This window comes from Gracilinanus agilis, chromosome 1, assembly GCF_016433145.1.
Source record: "Gracilinanus agilis isolate LMUSP501 chromosome 1, AgileGrace, whole genome shotgun sequence".
NCBI classification, from domain to species: Eukaryota; Metazoa; Chordata; class Mammalia; order Didelphimorphia; family Didelphidae; genus Gracilinanus; species Gracilinanus agilis.
In genome coordinates this window covers 298,631,305-298,649,405 of record NC_058130.1, presented here as the reverse complement: position 1 = coordinate 298,649,405, position 18,101 = coordinate 298,631,305, and positions in this window count along the sequence as shown.

The window sequence follows — 18,101 nt, the reverse complement described above, 5'->3', positions numbered from 1 at the left end:
TTCCTCTATAGGATAACCTTTGAAGGGCATCTCAGATTCATTTCCATGAGAATATGTCAGAATTGCTGTGGATGACCATTAGCATAGATGTAGGTTGGCCTGTAAATTCTCCAGGGAATCTATGTGACTTGTTATATATGAAGTTGAAATCTTTGAACTATATTTCTATTATCTTAAAATTATTAACCCAATAAATGAAAGTCAAAGAACATAAGATTTTATGTTCATCACTACACTATACCAATCTTTGCTGTCTCCCTGTCTACAGAACCTAAAAAATGCAATCTCTCAGCAGTATTGTAAGCACACATTTTTCTGCCTATCTCTCATGATTTACAAGGTTCTTATATAATCATGCTATAAATTTTATTCTGTTAACTTAGAGAAATCATCATACTCATGTTCCAGTTGTCACTCACCACACTGCTTTTCATTCAGAATTTCTCCATTTTGATGACAAATCAAGCTGTTCACTTGCACTTTCATTAGGAAATGTCTGTCCAAGTATCCAGGCAACCACATGTCATGATTTCCTTGACTCCTTGAAGCACAAGAGCAGAAGGAACTTGAAAAGATCTATCATTAGCAGGAATGACTTTCCCCACCCCCATCCCAATTGCTTTAAATGATAAAATATATATAAATTGTTGGTAAGTCATGACATCAACAAATCCTGAATTTATAAACTATTGATTTTTTCCTTTTTTAAATTTAGAATATTTCCCCATGGCTACATGATTCATGATACCCCCTTTTCTTCCCCCTAACCTTCCAGAGCTGAAAAACAATTCCACTGGGTTTACATGTATCATTGTTCAAAATATATTTCCATGTTATTCATATTTGTAGTAGAGTGATGTTTTAACATCCAAACCCTAATCATAACCCCATTGAACTACGTGATGTGTTTTTTTTCTATGTTTCTACTCCCACAGTTCTTTCTGTGAATATGAATAGCTACTTTCTTTCTAATAAGTTCCTCTAGATCAGTGGTTCCCAAACTTTTTTGACTTACTACCCCCTTTCCAGAAAAAATATTCCTTAGAGGCCCCTGTCACATACTATCACCACCCCTGCCCCCAAATGCACCTGTGGCCATCACAGCCTCCCTGGATCTCTGAAGCACCCACCAGGGGGCGGTGGTGCCCACTTTGGGAATCACTGCTCTAGACTGTCCTGGCTCATTGCTTTGCTGCTAGTAGAAAAATCTGTTATGTTCGATTGTGTCATAATATATGAGTTTCATGTACAGTGTTCTTCTGGTTCTGCTCCTTTGTCTCTACATCAATTCCTGGAGGTCTTTCCAGTTCACATGTAATTCCTACAGTTCATTATTCCTTTCAGTACAATAGTATTCATTCACCATCGGATACCACAATTTGTTCAGCCATTCCCCAATCCAGGGACATTTCTTCATTTTCCTTTTTTTTTTTTTTTGACACCACAAAGAGCACAGCTATATTTTTGTACAAGTCTTTCTCCTATTATCTCTTTGGTATAGGAAAAACCTGGTATAGGAAAGATGGAATAAAAATATTAGAAATAGGTATCAGACACTTGTGAAGCAAAATGATAGGAATACAGCAAAATAAATTAAATATTTTTTCTTTGATTTTTACAATAATTCCGAAAATTTATAGCTCCTGTCTTCAAGTATATTTCAGAGTTACTAATTCTTTGATAAAGAGAGGCAGGAAAAACATTTTTAATACAATAAAATTTATACTTTATATGGTCTCCAATGTCATAAAAATGAAATGAGTCCCATTTTCTGGCCTCTAACTGTTAAACTGTTAAAATGCTCTTGTATTAATGGATATTATTTTATTAATATTACCTGAAACCTATGTAATGTTATCTAGCATAATTTTAGACTTTTATTGCTTCAGTGACTTTCCATTTTTTCATCTACTAATAAACTCTTTCCTGGTATTTTCTGAAGATTTTGTTCATTAACCTGAGTAGTTCTTTCCATTTAAAAAGCAAAATCTTAGATTTCATTTTCTCTTAAATCAACATTTATCAATCTCTAAGAACAGCCAAGAATTCTATGTTTTAGAATGGATTTTTTAAATGGTGACTATTAACAGAAATGAGGGAAGAATTTATTTAAATTGGCCAAGAAACCTAGTTCAGTTAAATGTTTCGGGAACCTCCACTAGAAAAAACAAAACAAATTATTTCTCTTACCAAGAATTACCAATCAATCAAAAAGCATTTATTAAGTACTTGTCATGGGCTTGCTCTGATCACTTTTCTGTGCTGAGGATATAAAGAGAAAAATAAATCATCTCCTATCCTCAAGGAGTCTGGGTTCTATTGGGAGAGATATGTGTACATAAAAAAAAAGTTACACAAAATTACTTTGCTCTAGCTGAAAGGATTAGAAAAGATTGTAACTTTTCCTACCTTTTTTATCTCTTTGAGACACAGAACTAGTGTTTCTGAGTCATAGAGTATGCACAATTTTATAACACTTTGGACATAGTTCAAAATTGCTTTCCCCAATGTTCAAACCAGTTCACAACTCCATCAACAATTCATTACTGTACCTATTTTTTATAGAAAAATCCCCTCTAGCATTTGCCATTTTCCTTTTCAGTCATCTTTGTCAATCTGATGGGTATGAGATTGTACATCAGAAATATTTTAATTTCTATTTATCTAATTGTTAGTGAGCTAGAGTATTTTATATGGCTGTTGATAGTTTTGACTTTTTCTTCTGAAAGCTTTTCATATCTTTTAGCACTTTATCAGTTGAGGTATGTCTAATACTAGTTTTAATATACATTTGTCAAACTATAAGATAGAGCAAATGAGATTAGAAAAGTATTTTACACAAACCCATAAAATGTTAATGAAACAGAGTTCATCACCCTTAGTTAGTTAGAATAGAATTAACCCTTGCTAAAAAAAGCTGAAAAAATGGACAGACATTATTAGATCACAAAATATAATATAAAAAGCTTGCAGAGATTCTTTTTGTATGAGAAGTTATTACTTGCAAAAATAAAGGCTAATAGTAGGTATACATCAATATATTTGTTGAATATAATCAAAAGTGTTTGATAGTCATAGAATAGTTTTTAAATCCATTCTGAGATCTTAGTTATTTCATAGACTCCATTCAGAAGAAAAACACTTTATTTTACATTCAACAAAAATGGTATAGCATTTACATAAATATATATCTACAAATAAAAACACATATTCAACATATATATATATATATATTATGTAAAAATCACATGTATATGTATACACACATATAATACAAATCCCCATTAGTAGAGAAGGAGACATTTCAGGCTTGTGCTATCATGCCCAGCTTCATAGGTAATATTTACACAAACTCAAATGATATGTTAACAAATAATTTTTGAACAAATGAGACTTATTAGGGACTGTTTATGGAAAAAGAGTAATTTGTTATGGTAATCAAGACTGAGTCACTGTCACCAAAAAGGAGAGAAATATTATTATCCTTCATGTTCTCAGATTTATTAATCAATCATGATTATGCAAATGTAAAATGGGGATTTACATCCTCCACCTCCACCATTACAATTAATGTAAATTATATAAGAGAATGATAGTTTTAAAATATATTTTTATATCTTTTATTTTTATAGAGTACAGATTTTTACCTGTATGTCTCTTCCTACTTCCTCTCACAGAGCCATCTCTTAGAACAAAGAAATATAGAATATAAATTGACTCTTTCTTTTTTCCCTTTAAATTTATTTATTTAATTAACTTAGAGTATTTTCTCATGGTTACATAATTCCTGTTCTTTCTCTCCCTCCATCCCTCCCTTCCTCCTCCTCCCATAACCAAAGAGCAATTCCACTGAATTTTACATGTATCATTGTTCAAAACACATTTCCATAGTATTAGTATTTGCAATAGAATGATCATTTAGTGACTCTTTCTTAATATACTAAAGAGTATCAATATAAAACCAAAAGCATATATCTTATTTAAAGATGAAACAATAGAAGTCTTTCATTAAGAGAAATGGTAAGGGAAGCATGTCCATTAATGGAATCATTATATGTAACTAGTTCTAGAAATACCAGCTATAAGAAAAGTAAAAAGAATAGGGAAGAAATATACACAAAGAAGAATTGTCTTTGATTAGATGACTTAAAGCACTATATAGTGTCATTGAAAACTATTTAAAATTATTAATTTAAAGAAAACAGGATATAAAATAAGCTCACAAAACTTTCAGTCTTTCTAAGTAATAGGAACCATCCCCAATAAGAATAGAAGTAAAAATAAATACCATTCTAAATAATTATGAACTATATTAAGTTTTGGAAATCTATTTAACAGGAAACACAAAGGATTTATGAATACATCTAGAAAATACTTTTTACTTAAATTGTGGAAGATATGTAATTATGAAAATGTGTTCATGCTTCATTGCCAATATATTAAAAATTACTCTGCTGCCCAGATTAACTTTATTTAATACTGTATCATTCAAATTTCCAAAGGAATCTTTTATAGAAATAGTGTGATAGATAATGAGCTGGTCCATGTAGATATTATATGAAACTGAGTAATGATTAAGTCTTTACAGCTTGCTTAGTAGGTTAATTTGTGAGGAGTTCCAAAGCTAAGTAAATTTCCTTCCCTGGGAAATAGGGTACACTTTAGTATGGAAGTCCAGTATCAGATGGCTTGATGTCTAGAAAGCTGGGACAGGTGGGGAAGAGCAGTATAGTGGCTGCAGTCAGTCAGTAAGATAGCTTTAACAGATTACTGGATAGAAAGCAAGACTGTTTTCATTCTCTGTATATGTAAATTTTCATTCCATGTAATGTTTGACAACTTCATAAAAATTTAAATTACTTATGAAAAACCTTTCAATTGCATGTGTTCTAAATGAGCTATTTTACCTTTTGTAATTGCCACTATACCTTTTCAGCTTAAGAAATCTCACTATAGGCATAACCATGAATGATAACTTATTTAGTTCCCTTCTAATTTTAAATGGCATAATTTTTAATATTCAGGTAATTTGTCTAGTTTTAGATTTATTGCAGCATACGATCTAAGATGTGGTTCTAGACCTCACTTCTGTCAAGGTATTTTCTATTTTCCCCAGAAATTCTCATAAAATAAGTTCTTTTCCAGGTAATTTTTATTTTGAACTTTCTCAAACATGAGCCTATTAAATTCAATTGTTTCTGATTCTTCCTTGTCTAGTCTGGTCTACTGATCTATTTTACTATTTTTTAACTAGTACTAAATCCTATTGGCAATTATTGCTTTATAACAGATTTTGAAGTCTGTAAGTATTCTTTGTTTAGAAAGAGCAGTTGGCTTTCATTGCAAGTTTTTTTTTCTTGGTAGGATATTTTATTAAAAGCAATTTATTTGAATTACCTTTGTCCTCTAGATGACTAAAATGAATTCATTGATACTGGGAGCTTGTGAGTTGGGCTTTTCATTAGGGAATATTCCACAGAGTACCTTGAACCTACAGTACCTTTTCTGGACTCCATCAAGGAGAAGCTTATATTTCAGGTGCTATTATGTTAGCTAAATAAATAATAAAATCCAAACTATTAACTTTACTTTCTGAAATAGGGCAAATTTTATTTTTTTCTAGAATTTTAAAAATCATTACTCAATCCTTGCTTAACTTTGTATACAGAGATCTAGGGCTGAAGAAAAAAGGTGGTCATTTTATATAGAGCTACAGAAAGAGAAAGGCCCTTTGTAAAAAAGGGCTCTTTTGCATTCATATTCTTACATTAAAGGACTAATAGTAATAATATTTTGTATTTAGACTGCTTTTCCTTCTCAAAGCTCATAGCCTTAGAGATTAATGTTTTTCCAAACATCCTAATAGTTACAATTAACATTGGGAAATGAAAATATGTAAATAATACAGAAAAACCTTTGATTTTGCCAAATGCAGATAGAGAAAAGAAAGAAGAGTGCCTGTCTCTTATTTGTGAGATTACTTATTGAACAACTCAGATTCTATACCTCCTATAACTGGAGTATCTCAAATATTTCTAGTTACAGACCGTTACTATTCATTCAAGCCCCCTCTGGCAGTGCCTTATGATTCCTTATAATGGCCAAGATGGCTAATGGAATCCTCTTCTTCCTCTCAAAATTTTTTTCTCCTAATCAATAGAGTTGGGCTTCAGAATTTGTGTTACTGCAAAAACATTGGGGACTTGGGAGCTAAGCCTTTGAAATCAATGAAATAAAACAGAAAACTGTGCTGTATTTTATTAATGAGAAAATATGTTTAAGGGAAAGGATGGGAATTGCTCTTTTTAGAGACAGATAAGCTTTCTATTTTTTTTTTCCTCAGAGCAAGGTTATACTGAGCCTCGAGTTGTGGAGAGTTAGAGACAGAAGTTATGTTAACTTGGAGTATGCATGCAAAAATACCTAGTAATAACTCTAGATTTCTTCACTTTTGTAAAGGAGACAATGAGCACAGAAAGTATTGCACCATAGAGGAGAAATTCTGCCTTGACCTTAATGAGAGTCCTAGGGTTATATGTGTTTTTTTAAAAAATTTATTAATATTCGTTTTTAACATAGTTACATGATTCATTCTCCTACTTTCCCCTTCACCCCCCATACCCGTCACCATAGCTGATGCACATTTCCACTGGTTTCATCATGTGTCGATAGAAACCTATTTCCAAATTATTGTTAGTTGCATTGGTGTGGTGGTTTCAAGTCTACATCCCCAGTCATGTCCACCCCAACACATGCGTTCAAGCAGTTGTTTTTCTTATATGTTTCTTTTCCTGCAGTCCTTCCGCTGAATGTGGGTAGAGTTCCTTTCAATAAATCCCGCATAGCTGCCCTGTGTCATTGCATTTCTGCTGGTACAGAAGTCCATTACATTCGATTTTATCACAGTATATAAGTTTCTGTGTACAATTTCTTCTGGCTCTGCTCCTTTCACTCTGCATCAGTTCCTGGAGGTCTTTCCAGTTCACCTGGAACTCCTCCAGTTTATTATTTCTTTGAGCGCAATAGTATTCCATCACGAGCATATAGAACAATTTGTTCAGCCATTCCCCAATTGAAGGACATACACTCCTTTTCCAATTTGTTGCACCTCAAAAAGCACAGCTAAAAGTATTTTTGTACAAGTCTGTTTATCTATGATCTCTTTGGGGTACAAACCCAACAATGGAATGGTTGGATCAAAGGGCAGGCAATTTTTTTTATAGCCCTTTGTGCATAGTTCCAAATTGACAGCCAGAATGGTTGGATCATTTCACAACTCCACCAGCAATGCATTAATGTCCCAATTTTGCCACATCCCCTCCAGCATTCATTACTCTCCCCTTCTTTCATTTTAGCCACTTTGCTAGGTGTGAGGTGATACCTCAGAATTGTTTTGATTTGCATTTCTCTAATTATTAGAGATTTAGAACACTTTCTCATGTGCTTATTGATACTTTTGATTTCTTTACCTGAAAATTGCCTATTCATGTCTCTTGCCCATTTATCAATTGGGGAATGGCTTGATTTTTTATACAATTGCTTTAACTCCTTGTATATTTGAGTAATTAGACACCTGTCAGAGTTTTTTGTTATAAAGATTTTTACCCAATTTGTTGTTTCCCTTCTGATTTTGACTACTTTTTTTTGTTTGTACAAAAGCTTTTTAGTTTAATATAATCAAAACCATTTAATATACATTTTGTAATTTTCTCTAACTCTTGCTTGGTTTTAAAATCTTTCCTTTCCCAGAGATCTGACAGGTAAACTATTCTGTGTTCACTTAACTGATTTATACTTTCCCTCTTTATATTCAAGGCATTCACCCATTCTGAATTTATCTTGGTGTAGGGTGTGAGATGTTGATCTAGACCTAACCTCTCCCATATTGGTTTCCAAATTTCCCAGCAGTTTTTGTCAAATAGTGGATTCAGGTCCCAATAGTTGGGCTCTTTGGGTTTATCATACATTATCTTCCTGATGTCCCTTACCCCAAGTCTATTCCACTGATCCTCCTCTCTATCTCTTAGCCAGCACCATATTGTTTTGATGACTGCTGCTTTATAGTATAGTTTAATATCTGGTACTGCTAGGCCCCCTTCCTTCACATTTTTTTTTCATTATTTCCCTTGATATTCTTGATCTTTTGTTATTCCAAATGAAATTTGTTATAGCTTTTTTTCTAATTCAGTAAAGAACTTTTTGGTATTTTGATAGCTATGGTGATAAATAGGTAAATTAATTTGGGTAGAATGGTCATTTTTATTATGTTAGCTCATCCTACCCATGAGCAATCAATGGCTTTCCAATTGTTTAGATTCAGTTTTATTGGTTTGGAAAGTGTTTTGTAGTTGTTTTCGTATAATTGCTGCGTTTGTTTTGGTAGATAGATTCCCAAGTATTGTATATTGTCTAGGGTGATTTTAAATGGTGTTTCTCTTTCTACCTCTTGCTGCTCTAATGTGTTGTAAATATATAGAAATGTTGATGATTTATGTGAATTTATTTTGTATCCTGAAACTTTGCTAAAGTTGTTGATTATTTCTACAAGCTTCTTAGTTCATTCTCTAGGATTTTTTAAGTAGACCATCATATCATCTGCAAAGAGTGATAGCTTAGTCTCCTCCTTGCCTATTTTGATACCTTCAATTTCTTTTTCTTCTTTGATTGCTACTGCTAGTGTTTCTAGTACAATGTTAAATAATAGAGGAGATAATGGGCATCCTTGATTGGGAAGATTTCTAATTTATCCCCATTGCATATGATGCTTGTTGATGGTTTTAGGTATATACTGCTTATTATTTTTAGGAAAGATCCTTCTATTCCTATACTTTCCAGTGTTTTCAATAGGAATGGATGCTGTATTTTGTCAAAGGCTTTTTCAGCATCTATTGAGATAATCATGTGGTTTTTGTTTGTTAGACTGTTGATATGCTCAATTATGTGAATGGTTTTCCTAATGTTGAACCAACCTTGCATTCCTGGTATAAATCGTACCTGATCATGGTGGATGATCTTCTTAATTACTTGGTGGAATCTCTTTGCTAATATTCTATTTAAGATTTTTGGATCTATGTTCATTAGGGAGATTGATTTGCAGTTTTCTTCCTCTCTTTTTGATCTCCATCGCTTTGGAATCAGTACCATATAAGGTACTGTCATATAAGGATTTTGGTAGGACTCCTTCTTTGCTTGTCATATGAAATAATTTGTATAGTATTGGGATTAGTTGCTCTTTGAATGTCTGAAAGAATTCACTTGTGAATCCATCAGGCCCTGGTGATTTTTTCTGAGGTAGTTCTTTGATGGCTTGTTCAATTTCTCTTTCTGATATGGGATTATTTAGGTATGCTATTTCTCCTGCTGTTAATATAGGCAATTTATATTTTCGTAAATATTCACCCATATCTTCTAATTTGTTATATTTATTGCCATATAATTGGGTAAAATAGTTTTTAATGATTGCCTTAATTTCCCCTTCATTAGGGGTGAGGTCTCCCTTTTCATCTTTGATACTGTCAATTTGGTTTTCTTCTTTCCTTTTTTTATTAGATTGACCCGTACTTTGTCTATTTTATTTGTTTTTTCAAAGTACCACCTTCTAGTCTTATTTATTAATTCAATAGTTCTTTTACTTTCTATTTTATTAATTTCTCCCTTGATTTTTAGTATTTCTCATTTAGTTTTCATCTGGGGATTTTTAATTTGCTCACTATCTAATTTTTTGAGTTGCATGCCCAATTCGTTAATCTCTGCTCTCTTTAATTTGTTAATATATGCACTCAAGGATATAAATTTCCCCCTGAGTACTGACTTCGCTGCATCCCACAGAGTTTGGTAGGATGTCTCATCGTTGTCATTCTCTTCAATGAAATTGTTGTTTCTATGATTTCTTCTTTGACTAATTGGTTTTGGAGAATCATATTATTCAATTTCCAATTAGTTTTTTATTTGCCTGTCCAAGTGCCCTTACTAATTATTATTTTTATTGCATTATGATCTTAGAAGGTTACATTTATTATTTCTGCTCTTTTGCATTTGTTTGCAATATTTCTATGCCCTATTACATGGTCAATCTTTGTGAATGTACCATGCGCAGCTGAAAAGAAGGTACAATCATTTTTGCCTCTATTTATTTGTCTCCACATATCAATTAAATCCAATTTTTATAGGACTTCATTCACCTCTCTTACCTCTTTCTTATTTATTTTTTGGTTTGATTTATCTAGATCTGAAAGAGGAATATTTAGATCTCTCACTATCATGGTTTTATTATCTATTTCCTTCTTGAGCTCTGCCAGTTTCTCCTTTATGAATTTGGATGCTATGCCACTTGGTGCATACATATTGAGGTGGATCCTCATTATATATACTGCCTATAATCAGGATGTAATGACCTTCCCTGTCTTTTTTAATCATATCTATTTTTACTTTGGCTTTGCCAGAAATCACAATTGCCACTCCTGCCTTCTTTTTCTCATTTGATGCCCAAAAGATTTTGCTCAAGCCCTTAACCTTAAACTTGTCCACCTGCCTCATATGTGTTTCTTGTAGACAACATATGGTAGGGTTTTGGTTTGTAATCCACTTTGCTATTTGCTTCCATTTTATGAGTGAGTTCATCCCATTCACATTCAGAGTTATAATTATCAGTAGTGCATTTGCTGACATTTTCATATCTTCCCCTATTCCTACCCCTTCTTCTTAAACTATTTCCTTTTAAACAAGTGGTTTGCTTTAAGCCATTAACCCTCATCCCCTCCCTTGATTAACTTCCCTTTCTACCCCCTCCCTTATTATTCCCCTCTTTTTAGTTTTAAAGGTCTAATGAATTCCCTCCCTCTTCTTCTCCCCTCCCTTTTTTGACATCCCCACTCCCCTGCTCCCTTTGGTTTATCCCTTCTGACTTTCTCAGTAAGGTTAGATAGAGTTTTATATCCCAATGGATAATATAGCTACTCTTCCCTCTCCGGGTTGATTACACTATTACCTATTAATGCTCTCTTCCTCTCCTTCTTATAATAGTATTTGTTCCCTCCCTTTCCCATGCCCTCTTTGTCTGTAATAGAATATCTTATTTTTATCATTCTCTCAAGTTTCTCTTTGTGTCCCCTGTTATTCACCTCCCTCTTTCCTACCCCCCATATTATCTTAGGCGATTTAGTATTCCACCCTCTCCCTATGAATTATTCTTCTGATTACTCTAATAATGAATAGAGTTCACTACAGAGAATTATATATAGCATTTATCCACATAGGAATACAGATAATTAGATCTCACTGAGGCCCTTAAAAAAGCAAATTTAAAAATTATGAGTTTTCTTTTTCTCCCCTCTGTTTCTTATTTACCTTTTCATGTTTCTCTTGATTTTTATAGTTGGATATCAAACTTTCCATTTAGTCCTTGTCTTTTCTGTGCAAATACTTGGAAATCTTCAATTTTGTTGAATGCCCATACTTTCCCCTCGAAGTATATAGTCAGTTTCGATGGGTAGTTGATCCATGGCTGAAGGCCCAGCTCTCTTGCCTCTCTGAATATCATATTCCAAGCCTTGCGGTCTTTTAGTGTGGAGGCTGCCAGATCCTGTGTGATCCTGATTGGTGCTCGTTGATATTTGAATTGTCTCTTTCTGGTTTCTTGTAAGATTTTTTCTTTTATTTGAAAGCTCTTGAATTTGGCTTTTATATTCCTTGGCATTGCCCTTTCTGGGTCTAGTGTAGATTGTGATCTATGGATCCTTTCAATGTATATATTGCCCTCTTGTTGTAGAACTTCAGGACAATTTTGCTGAATAATTTCTTTTAGTATGGAGTTCAAGTTTCTATTAATTTCTGGTTTTTCTGGAAGACCAATGATTCTCAAATTGTCTCTTCTAGACCGGTTTTCTTGGTCTGTCTCTTTCTCATTGAGATATTTCATGTTTCCTTCTATTTTATCCATCCTTTGACTTTGTTTTATTTTTCTTGTAGTCTTGAGAGATCATTAGCTTCTAATTGCTCAATTTTAGCCTTTAGGGACTGGTTTTGAGCTATGATCTTTTGGTTTTCGGCTATGATCTTTTGGTCTTCCTTTTCAATCTGGTCATTTCTGGTGTTCAATTGGCTTATCATTTCATTTGATTTCTTAGCCTCACTTTCCAATTGCAAAATTCTGCCTTTTAAACTGTTATTTTCTTGCCTAATTTCCTTATGAGCTATTTCCCATTTCTCTAGCCAAATCTTTTCCAACTTTTTCGTCATCTCATATTTGAACTCTTCAAGAGCTTGGGACCAGTTTTAATTATTTTGGGAGGGTCTGGATGCTTGTTTGTTCTCCTCTGTTTGCTCGGTTGTCTGGATTTTCTCTGTGTAAAAGTTGTCGAGTGTTAAAGATTTCTTCTTCTTGTTTTTAATCTTTGTGTTTTGGCCTTCCTTATTCTGGGTTGCTATTGTTAGCCCAGCCCGTTCTTAGGTTTATCCTCATGCTGACTCAGGTCTGGTTTTTCTCAAGGTCAAGCCTCCTGGTGGACCCCCTTCCTTGATCCTCTGCCGGAGGCTCATTTACAATTCTCAGGGCGCTGCTTCCACAGTTGTATACCTGTCTGCACTGGTTCCCCACTCAGGGTTTCAGAGCCTTCTCTCACGCATGCCTGTGTCTGCCTGTGCTCTGCGTCCGCGCTCAAAGTCTGTGCGTGTTCTTTAGCCTTTTGGGGTCCTAAGTCTTGCTGCTCTCAGGAACAGGCCCTGGAGCTGCCAATGACTCAATGGGTGCCCCAAACTTGCTCTATTTCTCTTGAGCTGGCTTTGGCGTTGTAGGTGGTATGTGTGTGTGTGTGTGTGGGGGGGTTGCTCAGCCCATGATTTAGTGAGATCTGTTTCACCCCTTTATAGCATGGAAATGTACCGATTCCACATACCTTCCACACTGTACCCTGTTGTGGGGTCCCTACTTTCGTATGGATTTGTTTTTATGTCCCCTTGAGGAGTCCTGTATGTTTCGGTTAGGAGAGGTTAAGAGCTGCTTTTTACTCTGCTGCCATCTTAACCAGGAAGCCAGTGAATAGTTTTCATTGGTTATATGTGTTTTGAAAGATAAACTCTGAAGGTTAAGGGAAAACAAGTAGGCTTCAAGGATAGTGGCCAGCTTGATGGCTTCAATTGCAGATGTGAAGTTAAAATAGTTACACTACTATAACAAACTAGTGATGCTACAAGTGTCCAAATTTGCTCATATTTCTCCTCCAAATAGTGAAGTAAACATCATATTTAGTTCTAGCTTATATTGAATTGCTCTACCATATTGTTAAGTTTGTTACTTCAGCAACATGACATTTTGAACTGTGTTCCTTTACCAAATGAGGTCTTATATTAGGGAAATGGTAATATTATAACCTGGAAATGGCCTTCAAGTCTAGCCTCATCATTTTAATGATGAGGAAACCAAGGTCAAGAGAGTTTAAGGACAGGTGCAAGTTCACATACATAATTAGTGAGTAGAAGAGACTAGATTCAAGTTAATATCAACATCAATGTTTTTCCCCATGTGCATGGCTTTAAATTTTTTTCCTAGTCTGTGTTTCCTCTATAAATATTTTATTATGCTGCTCTACATTTTTTGGTTCTCTCTCCCTTTGCCTCTAGTTATTTGTCTTTCTATCTACCTCTGTGTCTCTGTGACTGTGTTTCTCTCTCACCCATCTGTGTCTGTGTCTGTGTCTCTCTCTTTGTCTCTTTCTTTATCACTGTATTTCTGTATTTCTGTCTGTTTGTTAGTCTTTCTGTCTCTCTCCTAGCTATAACAAAATGAGGTAGTTTTTTTTTTTTAGATTAAAGGCACGAGGATATGGTACTATAAAATGACCAAAGTAAATGGTACCAAGTTTAGAACCTGATGACAACAATGAGAGAAATACTACAGACTAGAAAAAGCTATCAGCAGCACACGAAGGTAATCAACAAAAATTATATATATACATTTATAGATATGATGTGATATTAAATTGTATTTATCTCATATACTCTCATTTACTTTGAGGTTTAATTCTTTTTTTAATTGTCTATTAGTAAATAAAAATCAGAGAGACAAATTTTCATTTTCCTTTTATTTCCAATATTTCTCCTTTAAAACCAAACTTTTACTTTATCTACTATTCTTATCTGTTCCCTTGCCCTTTCCTTTTTTTTAAAGCTACTAGAAGGGATAAAGGAGTGAATTGCCTGAGATCCCAAGTGATATGCAAATTGACTCTGCTGAAGCTGCAATTTTGAAATGAGTCTTTTGGGTATTTTTTGGTTTGATTTAAGGTGGGGGGAAAATCAACAGAGTCATTCAGGCAAAATTTTGCACACCAAACTAAGTATCTAATTATGCTTTCCTACAGTAGATTGTGTTGTGCTCCAGATGCATGCACTTAAATAGCTCTTTAATGTTTTGCTATTCCTTGTAATAGCATTCTGAAACTTCCATTTTTGTACTCAGAAAATCAGTTTATCAACTTTAGCCAGAAAATAAACATGTCTGCATCATGACACAATCCACCAAGTCAATCATTTTTATGTCCACCTCTGGATGAAAGTCAAGCTCATGTCATTTCAAAGTTTAGTGCTTCAGAAACTTGCATAGCATATGAGGGTGGGCAATTTCAAAGCACCAAAAAATTATGCTATTTAGATATGAGAACATGGTATATGGGAAATATAAAAACAAATTATTCCCTGCAGAAATGTGTTGGCTATTATGATGGAGGAGAAAAATTCATTATTATCTAAAAAAAGTCATACATGTTAAAAAAACACTTGATCAGTGTTCAAATATAGATACAGAAAGCATTTGATAAAACAATGTTCCAGAATCATCACTAGGTGCTGGGAATACACATTAATGCAAACAAGTCAAGACCCAGTCTTAAATGAACTCACATTCTCATGGAGAAAGCTAACACATAAAAAAAGGGAGAAGGGGAAATGTACTCCTTTGGGATCATGATACCCAATGTCTACAGGATATGGCATGGCGACCTGGTTCCCTAATTGTATAAAATTTTAAAAAATCATCTATCAGAACTGAGGTGGAGTAAAAATTGGAATCCTAGATTCCAGTGGCATAAAAAAGGTTAGAGAGTAGAAGTAATGGTCAAGAAATGCCCACAGCTTTACTTCTGTTTTTGCTACTTGTAAACCTTGACCAAGTTACTTCACATTGGACTATATAAAGTTTACTCTCTTGCATTAAAAATTCTTTTCAAGGTTCCGGGTTAGGATGGCAGCAGAGTAAGAAGCAACTCTTAACCTCTCCTGACCAAAACACACAAAACTCCTCAAGGGGACATAAAAACAAGTTCAGAAGAACGGAGGAACCCCACAACAGGGCACAGCATGGAAGGTACATAGAATCAAGGCATTTCCATGCTATAAAGGGGTGAAACAGGTCTCACTAAATCGCAGGCTGAGCAACCACCCCACCACACCCCACCCCCTCCACACACAACACCTATAGCGCCAAAGCCAGCTAAAAAGAAATAGAGCAAGTTTGGGGCACCCATAGAGTCATTGGCAGCTCTGGGGCCTGTTCCTGAGAGCAGCAAGACTTAGGACCCCAAAAAGCTAATGAACGCACACAAAATTTGAGCGCGGGAGCAGGGCCCAGAGCTCAGGCTCAGAGAACAGGCACGGGCAGAGGCATGGGTGGAGGCAGACACAGCCACAAGCTAAAGCTCTGAAACCCTGAGTGGGGAACCAGTGCAGACGGGTATACAACTGTGGAAGCAGCACCCTGAGACTTGTAAAGAAACGTCCAGCAGAGGATCAAGCAAGGGGGTACACCAGGGGGCTTGACTGCGGACAGACCCTGAGCGCGAGGATAAACCTGAGAAGCTGCTGGGCTAATGATGGCTACCCAGTCTCAGGAAGTTCAGAAGAGAAAGAACAACAACAAGAAAAAGAAGTCTTTAACACTTGACAGCTTTTACACAGAGAAAATCCAGACAACCGAGCAAACAGAGGAGGAGAACAAACAAGCATCCTCAAATAAGGAAAACTCCTCACAAGCTATGGAAGAGTTCAAAACTGAGATTTTGAGGAAAATGGAAGAGATCTAGCAAGAAAATAACTGTTTAAAAGGTAGAATCTTGTAATTGGAAAGTGAGGCTCAGAAACCAAATGAACTGATAAGAAAATTGAACACCAGAAATGACCAGATTGAAAAGGAATACCAGAAGACTATGGCCAAAAACCAGAAGATTATGGCCGAAAACCAGAAGATCATAGCCGAAAACCGAAAGATTATAGCCGAAAATCAAACCCTAAAGGCTAGAATTGAGCAATTAGAAGCTAATGATCTCTCAAGACAACAAGAACAAATAAAACAAAGTCAAAAGACTGAAAAAATAGAAGGAAACATGAAATATCTCAATGAGAGAGTGACAGACCAAGAATATCGGTCTAGAAGAGACAATTTGAGAATCATTGGTCTTCAAGAAAAAACAGAAATTAATAGAAACCTGGGCTCCATAGTAACATAAATAATTCAGCAAGATTGCCCTGAAGTCCTACAACAAGAGGGCAATATAGACATTGAAAGGATTCATAGAACACCTGTGACATTCGATCAAGAAAAGAAAACACCCAGAAATATAGTTGCCAAATTCAAGAGTTTCCAAGAAAAGAAAAAATCTTACAAGAAGCCAGAAAGAAACAATTCAAATATCAAGGAGCACCAATCAGGATCACACAGGATCTGGCAGCCTCCACGCTAAAAGATAGCAAGGCTTGGAATACGATATTCAGAAAGGCAAGAGAGCTGGGCCTGCAACCACAGATCAACTACCCATCAAAATTGACTATATATTTCCAGAGGAAAGAATGGGCATTCAACAAAATTGAAGAATTCCAGGTATTTGCACAGAAAAGACCAGGGCTAAATGGAAAGTTTGATATCCAACCACAAAAATCGAGAGAAACATGAAAAGGTAAATAAGATACAGAGGGGAAAGAAAGAAAACTTATAATTTTTAAATTTGCCTTTTTAAGGGCCTCAGTGAGATCTAATTATCTGTATTCCTATATAGAGAAACATTATGTATAATTCTCTGTAGTGAACTCTATTCACTATTATAGTATTCACTGTTATAGTAATCAGAAGAATCATTCACAGGGTGAGAGTGGAACACTAAATAATCTAAGATGACATGGGGGATGGGAAAGAGGGGGTGAATAGCAGGGGACAGCAAGAGAAACTTGAGTGAATAAGAAAAATAGGATATTCTATTACACACAAAGAGGGCATGGGAGGGAGAGGGGACAAATACTATTATAAGAAGGAGAGGAAGAGAGCATTAAGAGGTAATAATCAAACCTTACTCTCAGAGTAATCAATCCGGAGAGGGAAGAGTAGCTATACTATCCACTGGGACATAAAACTCTTATCTAACCCTTCTGAGCAAGTTAGAAGGGATAAACCAAGGGGAGCAAGGGAGTGGGGAGGTCAAAAAGAGGGAGGGAAGAAGAGGGAGGGAATTCATAAGGCCTTTAAAAACAAAAAGAGGTGGAAAAATAAGGGAGGGGATAGAAAGGGAAGTTAATCAAGGGAGGGGATAAGGGATAGAAGCTCAATAGCAAACCACTGATTTAAAAGGAAAAAGTATAAGGAAAAAGGGGGTAAGAAGAGGGGAGGATTCGAAAATGTAAGGAAATGCACAACTGATGATTATAACTCTGAATGTGAATGGGATGAACTCGCTCATAAAACGGAAGCAAATAGCAGAGTGGATTAGAAACCAAAATCCCACCATATGTTGTCTACAAGAAACACATATGAGGCAGGTGGACATACACAAGTTTAAGGTTCAGGGTTTGAGTAAAATCTTTTGTGCATCAAATGAGAAAAAGAAGGGAGGAGTGGCTATTAGGATTTCTGACAAAGCCAAAGTAAAAATAGATATGATTAAAAAAGACAGGGAAGGTCATTATATCCTGATTAAAGGCAGTATAAACAATGACGAAATAACACTGCTCAATATGTATGCACCAAGTGGCATAGCACCCAAATTCATAAAGGAGAAACTGGCAGAGCTCAAGAAGGAAATAGATAGTAAAACCATACTAGTGGGAGATCTAAATATTCCTCT